Raw genomic sequence first — 8,649 nt, forward strand, 5'->3', positions numbered from 1 at the left:
CGCTGGGATATCGACTCCATCTTCATCGACTGGGACCTCGGGTTCGTCTTCTCCACTTCTTTCAGTGCTTCTGCCATTCACAAGGGTCAAAAAGTGTTCCCTACATAATCTGAGAACGTCCTGGACATCGGTCACTAGGTCGCCATGGTTGTTCCTTGAAGTCTTACCTTCCGTAAGTCGCTCAACTCACTGCTAAAAATTTCGGGTGTCTTTTCTGTCGGCCAGCATTTTAAGCATTTTTTCACGCTCCTCATCGTGCCAGTAATGAGCGGGAAATGTGGTTCCACTGATCGCGCAAGTCGGTTTGTTGAAGAGTGCTCTCTCACAGCAGGTGTGAGGGTCGAGCGCCGAATCCATTGGCCGTCTGTTTTGATTGCAGCTTTTCGACGTTGAACTTTCCTTGGATTATTGGGGGCCCTTTTTTTTTGTTGCTCCGAGGTTGGGTCGTATATTGGATGCATCAATATAGTAGTGCGAGTCGATGTTTGGCCCTCGGAGTGTACGTATGTACATCTAAAACATGGAAGCATGCCTTCCGTCTATCACAACATCCTCGATATGGTTTCCCGTTTTTCGATGTGGATACATCCATTTAGCTTGATGGATCTTTTTATGCTAGAACCCAGTAATACATACTGCCAAGTTTCGGGTCCCGGCGAAGTCGATCACCCTCATCTAATATGTACGCTCTAAGCTAAGAGAGCCTTGGATGCCTTGGATGCCTCGTCCCTCTCTTCCATCGGGGCATTGGCACATATGAATGAGATGTTGAAGAATCTCGCTTTAATGCGGATTGTGGCTAGACTTTCGTCCGCTAGAGTGAACGCCGGTCTCTCCCCCCCACCCCCCACAAATCCAACACCGAATTGCACTCCTTTACGTGGCAACTGTAGTAGACGTCGCAAGGCTCACGCTTGCCTTCCTCGCCCCGTCCATCGCATTTCGTGGATGGCGGTGATGTCAACCTTTATTTTCCCTAGGACATCAACCAGCCAGGCACCATCCCGATTAAGGATTTGGATATTTCAAGTGCATACCCTAAAATCATAGTCCTTCCTATGTTTGCCGTGATCGCCATCAAAAGAAAGGGGTATCATCCGAGGCATGTGTTTTTTTTCATTGGGCAGGGTTTTAACGTGGCGGGGCCCAAACCCAGCGCACGCGGGCCACTCCCAGTTGAATGGCAGTCAAAAGCTTTGCAGTACTGGGAAATGTACAAAACATAGTGGTCAAAAGCGAATATCTCAACTAAACCCTGATGTATTTTTTAAATTCATAGCTCTACATACCTGTATAGTAAACCAAATAGCCGGACCAGACGTTAATCAAAATAAAAAATGTAAAAAAATAAACTTTTTTCCCTATACTCTGTAATATTCCTCCGCAATTTTGTTAGGTAAACTAATAATTTATAATCATTGCTTTGCTGCGAAATATCTTCTCTTAAATTATATACATAGGTATGTATAAATATGAGGTCATATTGAAAATTTTGAGTATGCAGGTTTTTTATACTGGTATATTCATTTATGCTAAATATATTACTTGGGTTTGTTTTGTCACACTTAAGAAGTAAACGTCTTGGCTGTTCACCCAACCGGTCTATAGTTTTATCAATAATCTCAGATTGGTTCTGTGATACAAAACTTTCGTTGTACGCTTAGAAAAGACACAAACCTAAAGACAAAGTAATAAACAATTGCACTATTTTTGCTCAATGTCGACTGCAGGCAGGTTTTTACCCTTTTTAAATGGAAGTGCTTTGAAGTTAGAGAGAATAACTTGATACAGAACCGGATGATCCACATATCCACTTTTTAAATCAATTTACTAATTATTTTGATAGCTTTGGGAGTATAATTTGTTATACAGTATATATATAGGAAACTCCTTGAAAGTTAGGGGGGCCGAAATTAAAGCATTTAGGGGTACTATTTTTGAATATCTAGGCAAAAATTTGGAAGTTAGGGGGGGAGGGCCCGGGCCCGCCCTTCCACTACCTGGCTACGCCCATGTACATAGATATTAGTAAGTGTGATTTTCACAGAAATTTTGTTGATGTGATGAAAGAAAATCAATAATTACAGTTCACTGATGATATTAACACTAGGTTCTTTCCCTAACAAACCGGACCGGATCCGGTAATTAGAGAATAAAAAAAAAATGCTTTCAAAAATGGAACAAAGTCCAGAAGTACGGGAACGCAAAGAACCACATTTCGTGCCTACAATTTGAGAAACATCTGATTCACGTTGTTTTTGTTTTTGTCAATTAAATGCAAACACCTGGAAATGGAATTTGAGAAATTTGATTTTAAGTATATATGTTAAGATTGAAAATACATCAACAGGCCATTCGCTATTCCTTAAAAGCACCAAGTAAATGCAGGCAACATGTAAACACAAAACAGCTGATATGCACTTTATCCATTTTTACCCGGAAAAAAAATCCGGGCTGTTTCGGGCAGGAAGAAGAAGACACTTACGATCCAATATGTTCCAGTTTTCGCTCGCTATTACCCACTTTGTTGAGAACGGGAATGATTTCTGAGCTATTTTGGGCACTCGCGGGATCCCGCGTTGCGTGCGGGAAAGCCCCTACTAAAGTATAATTAATCGATTATCGATTCACAACAACAAAGTCATCACCAGATACACAGCAACCACCAGTCATCACCAGATTCACTTCAGTGTTTCATTTTTGCTGTAAAATTGAAGATGTATGAAAACTAAAATATAATTGTTATTTTCGTCAAATATTTACTAACCAATTATGAAACCCTTCATTTCTGTGCGCTTTACAACTGTACATGTGACAATTACAAGTAATTTTTAGCAAAAAAAAACCGACTTCAACTCCCATATAAAAAAAAATATATATATATATATATCTCATGATCCACTGATCGGATTAGTATGGGACCACCTCTGAGACACTACCTTTCCGATGCAAAATTTTGCATGCAAAAGAATTATCGAAATCGGTTGACGTGGTCCAAAGTNAAAAAAAAAAAAAAAAAAAAAAAAAAAACAAAAAAAATTATTCCGACGAACTGATAACCTCCTCCTTTTTTGGAAGTCGGTTAAAAATCGAAAGGACTTCTTCCAAATAACCGATGCCAGATCGGAGATTTAATTTATTAGGCATATTTTTAGTAGCTTTTGCGCAAAGTTACTTTGTCATACTTATTTACTACCTAACAAGCATTTTAGCAAAATATTGCTGATTTTGGTTAAATAAATCATTTCTTTCTAAGAAATTTTTATTTATCTTAATATATAAAAATCCCGTGTCACTGTGTTCGTTTACGCTAAACTCCGAAACCGCTTAACCGATTTCATTGAAATTTTGTGGGTGTGGATTGTTGGTTCCACTTTAAAAGATAGGATAGATTTGAATTCGAGAAAAAATATTTTGTTATAATCGAAATTTTTTTCTCTGCTCCTCTCAACGTGCTTATCTTAGGCCCACTTGCAGAACAGCAGGTTATCTATATAACTCGAAATTTACCGGTTAAATTGATAAATTGGCTTGCCCAATCAATGGTTGGGTGTAAAATTCAAGTTAAGTCGTTAAATATTTAGCCCAGCAATTTTCTAAGATTAACTTGCTATCTCTACATATGTCAATTCTGTCAGTAACAAGAATAATAAAATTGAGATTTCAAAAATTAAAAAAATATTTGTGAACACATGTTTACATATACCTTGTTTATACCAACACATAAAGCGCTTTGACCCGGTTCGCTGCGATTAAAAACGGAAGCATAAACCAACTTTCAATACGCTCAGAAATTCAAAAGTGTGTTGACTCGAATTTGTATTCAAATCGGTTTTTTATTTCTCACATCGGTTAGAAAACAGGTATAAACGCATCACTAATTTGACGCGAGTGAAAAAAGGCTGGTTTTGTTTATACAGCTCGTTTTAAATTTGAATTATTATTATAACAAACTTGAATTCTTGTTCGCTTTCATTTCGGTCCACCGCGCAAATTAATTATTTAAAAAATATCGAATAAAAATAACAAATTTTGTTTGCTTTTGAATACGGTTTCAGCGAGTGCGACACAGGTATAAATGCTTAAAAGAAATATGTGTTGAGTGAAATCAGCTGTTTGTTAATGCGGTTAGTGCGTAGGTTATACACACATATGCACGTATTCATTTTCGGCCTTCAAATCGAAGTTTCGGTCAGTCTCGCGTAAAAAAATATGTATATACACGATTTAAATGCACCGAAAGTGTGCAGTGAAGAAGTGTCACTGGCCAATTTGCACGGGAAAGGAGTTGAAGATCTTCATGACGCAGTGTTCTTTTCAACTACCATGGCGTGGATTTAATAAATAAATGAGTACATATTCAGGTCAAGTAATAGAAGTCCCTCTTAAAGTTGATGTGCTTGGACAGGCATGTGTATTGATCCAACCATAGCGAGATGTTATTTTATTTAATATTTGCCATTCTTTAGTTTTTCTGGTTGTAATAGAAATTTTATATTTCAATTAATTTCAAATAATAAATATAAACAATCAAAACAAACGTCAAAAAAAGGAGAGTGGTGCCTACTTAATTTAGAAATCCCTCGGGTAACTTAACTCTGAGTCAATTTTCAATGCTGCAAGACATTGTCGGATTTAGTAATGTAAAAATTTAACTCTTACAGCCGCACTCAGAAACGTTCATTAAATTAGCTCTAACGGGCACTTAACTAATGATCGTTAAATCTGTTATGACACTGAAGATGGCACAACGCCAAAACCGGTTTGTCTCCAAACCAAATTTGACAAGGGATGACGGAAAATCGTTCCACATTACATCACACTCCTACCCTGTCGGAAATACCAACAACAAAAATGAGAATTAAATTATATTGTGCTTTCATAAGAAATACGTATTTCATTGTTTTTCTATCAGCACCAAGGCAAGAAAGCATACATAATATAAAATAATACTAGAGTTCCAGTTACTGTCGAAATTCGACAGTTTTTCTAGTTTTAGAAGCCTTGGAGAGGTTTTCTAACTTAACACGTAGCGATACTTATACGGTACAAATTAACTAACCGGAAAATCTTCTGCTAAAACGTAACTATTTTTTTTTTATCTGAGGTCTTCGGAGGACTTCGGCAGGACTTGGAATTGACCCGATACATTAAAGTTTATCGATAAATTTCGATGATTTGATACATATCGATAGATCGATGAATTTCAAGAACACTAAAATTCGATAACTCAACAAAATTTGTTAACTCGACCAATTTCGATAACTGTGAAATTCGATGGCTCGATAAATTTCGATAACTCAAAAATGTAAGAACTTTGGATACCTTTATAAATTTTTACTTTTGACATCTCCACATTTTTCGAAAACTATCTAAACATTTTGATAACTCGTTACACTCTGTTAAGACGATTAAATTCGATAAGCAGTGATAAATCGATAAGCTTATATAACCTTGAAATTTCGATAAATCGATATATTTTGAAAATTCCATAAACTTTGCTTTGTTGAACCAACCAATTTCAGTAGATCAATAATTATCGATAACTCTGTAAGTTGAAAGAAATAATGATAATTCAATAAATATCGATAACTTGATACATTTCTTTAACTTGACAAATTTCGTTAATCCCACACGTTTTTATAGCTCGATAACTATCCGTAAATTTGGACAACTAAGTTTCTGTTTCTATAAATTTCGACAACTCAGTAAACATTGATCAGTTTGAATAATTCGATACGTTGCGATAACTTAATAAGCATGGATAAATTTCGATAATTATAAACTTCGATGATTCGATAAATTTCAGCAACCTTTATGGCTGATTTTATTTCGATTCCTATCTTTTAACCTAATTCTTATGTATTTCTCATTGTCTCCATTTTCGCCTTTATCTCAATTTTCGTCTTTATCTTCACTTTTGCTTTTTTTTGTCTTCATCGTTATCACTTGTTTCTTCATCTTCATATTTATCTTTATTTCAAAGTTTAATTTCAAACACAAAGTAAAACAAAATGCGAAATAGCTTAAATTGAACAGGTTGCAAAAACAACCATACACAAATATGGAAATTTTTAAACGACGATTTTCAACCAATTTCGAAACTATAAAAACTCCTCATCTACAGAAAATTACCTTTCCAACGGTGTTTTGGGTTTTGAAATCGGTAACTTTACCTTAGTCTTCATCTTTGTTTTTATCTTTCACATCTTTCCTTATATCCTTTTCTTTTTCTATTCACGTAGATGAGATGAGGTGCGATGACATGATAAGATGTGACGTGATTTTATGTGACGTGATAGGATGTCATGTCATGTGTTGTCATATCCTCTGGTGTCATGTCATATGATGTCATACCTTATGATGTCATATCATGTGATGCCACGTCATGTAATGCCATGTCATATCATACGATGACATATCATGTGATGTCAAGTCATGTGATGTCATGCCATATAATGTGATGTCATATCATATGATTTCATGTCACGTGATATCGTGTGATGTGATATCATATTATGTGATGCAATATCATGTGATGTCTCTTCATATCATGTGATATAATGTGATGTCATTTAATGTGATCACATTCCATGTTCCGATTATTATATAGATAACCCTGTTGATAACTGTACCGATAAAAATACCGATAACGATATCCATAAACATATAGAAAAATACAACGATTGCAAAATCGTTTAATTCGTCGATAAATATAACAATCATCAGTATCAATTATTGTACATATCGATAACAATATCCATTATTGTATCGATAACAATATAGATTATTATATTGATTATTATATCGATTACAATAGCTGTTATTTAATTAATAACAGTATCGATAACAACACCGATTATTTTATCGATAGCAATCTCGATTATTATATCGATAAAAATATCGGGTTTTATATCGATAACAATATCGATCTTCATCCTCATCCTTTTCTTCATATTTATCTTTATTTTTGCATATTCCTCTTCACCTTTACCTTAAAGTGTTTAAATTTGCTTTGATCTTCGTTTTTGCCTGTACCTCTAGGCATCTTTGTTTTTGTTTTTATTCTCAAACCGCTAAACCGCTGAGAACCATTTCCACGTGCATTATACACCTTGAATTTGACAATTTACTCCCAACCAATCAACTGCCGCTAAAGAAGTTTACTTCGTAAATTCAAGAAATGTTCTTACCCTTTTAGTTACCCTAATTCTTATGTATCTGTCATTGTCTCCAGTTTCGTCTTTATCTTCACTTTTGCCCTTTTTTTGACTTCATCGTTCTCATTTATTTCTTCATCTTCATATTTATCTTTATTTCAAAGCTTAATTTCAAATGTGTAGTGAAACAACAGGCGAAACATGTCAAATTGAACATGTTGCAGCAACATCTCTACACAATTCGAAAATGTTTAAACAGCGGTTTTGGCCGTAATTTTCAACCAATTGTGAAACCACAAAAACTGCTCATCTACGGAAAAATGCCTTTCCAACGGTGTTCTTGGTTTTGAAATCGGTTCGATAGAGTCGCCAAACGAACGGAGACAAAATTTATATATATTTATATAATAATTATATTATAATGGTAAGTATCGGTGTAGAAGTAAAGCAAGATCGTAGTTTAGGCCTTCCTCATATTAATTTGTACTCGCTGCACTCATTTTTTAAAAACAGATCAGGAGTGTTAAGTGTGTATAGATCGCGCTTCCTTATAAACTCCAATGATGCGAGGTTAGCGAAATTGTTAAAAATCCCTGGTGCTGTACGGACTCCATAGGTCCAATTTCGAACTTCGAGTGCCCATATCTCGATTTCGGAAGCTAACTTAGAAAAACGGAGAAATTCCTTTTTTAATTATGACTCAATCTCTTAAAAAGAGTTGCTTTGGTCCAATACCCAGCCAAGTGCTGTACAGTGTAATACATAATAAAATGAAAAATTAAAAAATCTAAAAAATTGGAAACAAAAAATTATAAGAACTTATCAATTTCGTACCAATATTACAACAAACAAACACATTCATTCATTTTAACAATCTTTCAGACTAGATTACATAAAAGGTTAGAATAATAAAATAATAATAAATTTACAATGTTTCTATATTAGGTTTAAATATCAATCTCGGCAATGGAAACTCCATATTTACAATTTTTGAGAGTTTTGATTAAACTCTGGCAGGGCTCTATATATTGGTGCTAGAGTAAAGTAATTTGCCTCATTCTCTCGTAATTTTATGAAGGTTTCACTTCTACTGGGTGTGCACCGCACACATACAGTCAATCAATAAAGTTTAGGTACAGAGAGTTTTTGGCAATACGGACAATTGTTTTTTAAAGATTTTATTTTTTGCTATTTTTTTTTTATACCCGAGCGCACTTGTGCACAAGGGTATATTAATTTTGTTCACATAACGGTTGTTTGTAACAGCCAAAATGAATCGAGATAGATAAGGACAAATGTATACATAAATGCTCAGAATGTCTGTCCGTCCGCGTCGAGCAAAAATTGAGATATCTCAACGAAATTTGGTATGTAGGTTTCCCTTAATCCAAGGTAGGTTGGTATTGAAAATGGGCGAAATCGGACTGTAACCACGCCCACTTCCCATATAACGGTAATTTCCAGAAATACGAAAACTGCGATATTTTAG

At 35.1% G+C, this 8,649-nt stretch overlaps 1 protein-coding gene and 1 long non-coding RNA gene across 2 annotated transcripts in view; both read right to left on the reverse strand.

Annotated features, from left to right (window-relative positions):
- LOC108358635 (TLD domain-containing protein 1) overlaps positions 1 to 8,649 on the reverse strand; it is a 214,481-nt gene that overhangs the window by 120,327 nt on the left and 85,505 nt on the right. The gene's annotated exons all lie outside the window — the stretch shown is intronic.
- LOC108358640 (uncharacterized) overlaps positions 3,259 to 8,649 on the reverse strand; it is a 14,549-nt gene continuing 9,158 nt past the window's right edge. Inside the window, exon 3 of the long non-coding RNA XR_001846807.1 lies at positions 3,259 to 3,270. This is a non-coding gene — a long non-coding RNA (uncharacterized LOC108358640). The remainder of the gene's footprint in view (positions 3,271 to 8,649) is intronic.

This window comes from Rhagoletis zephyria, unplaced genomic scaffold (genome assembly GCF_001687245.7).
Source record: "Rhagoletis zephyria isolate East Lansing unplaced genomic scaffold, Rhagoletis_zephyria_1.1 Rzeph_scaffold_00279, whole genome shotgun sequence".
NCBI lineage: Eukaryota > Metazoa > Arthropoda > Insecta > Diptera > Tephritidae > Rhagoletis > Rhagoletis zephyria.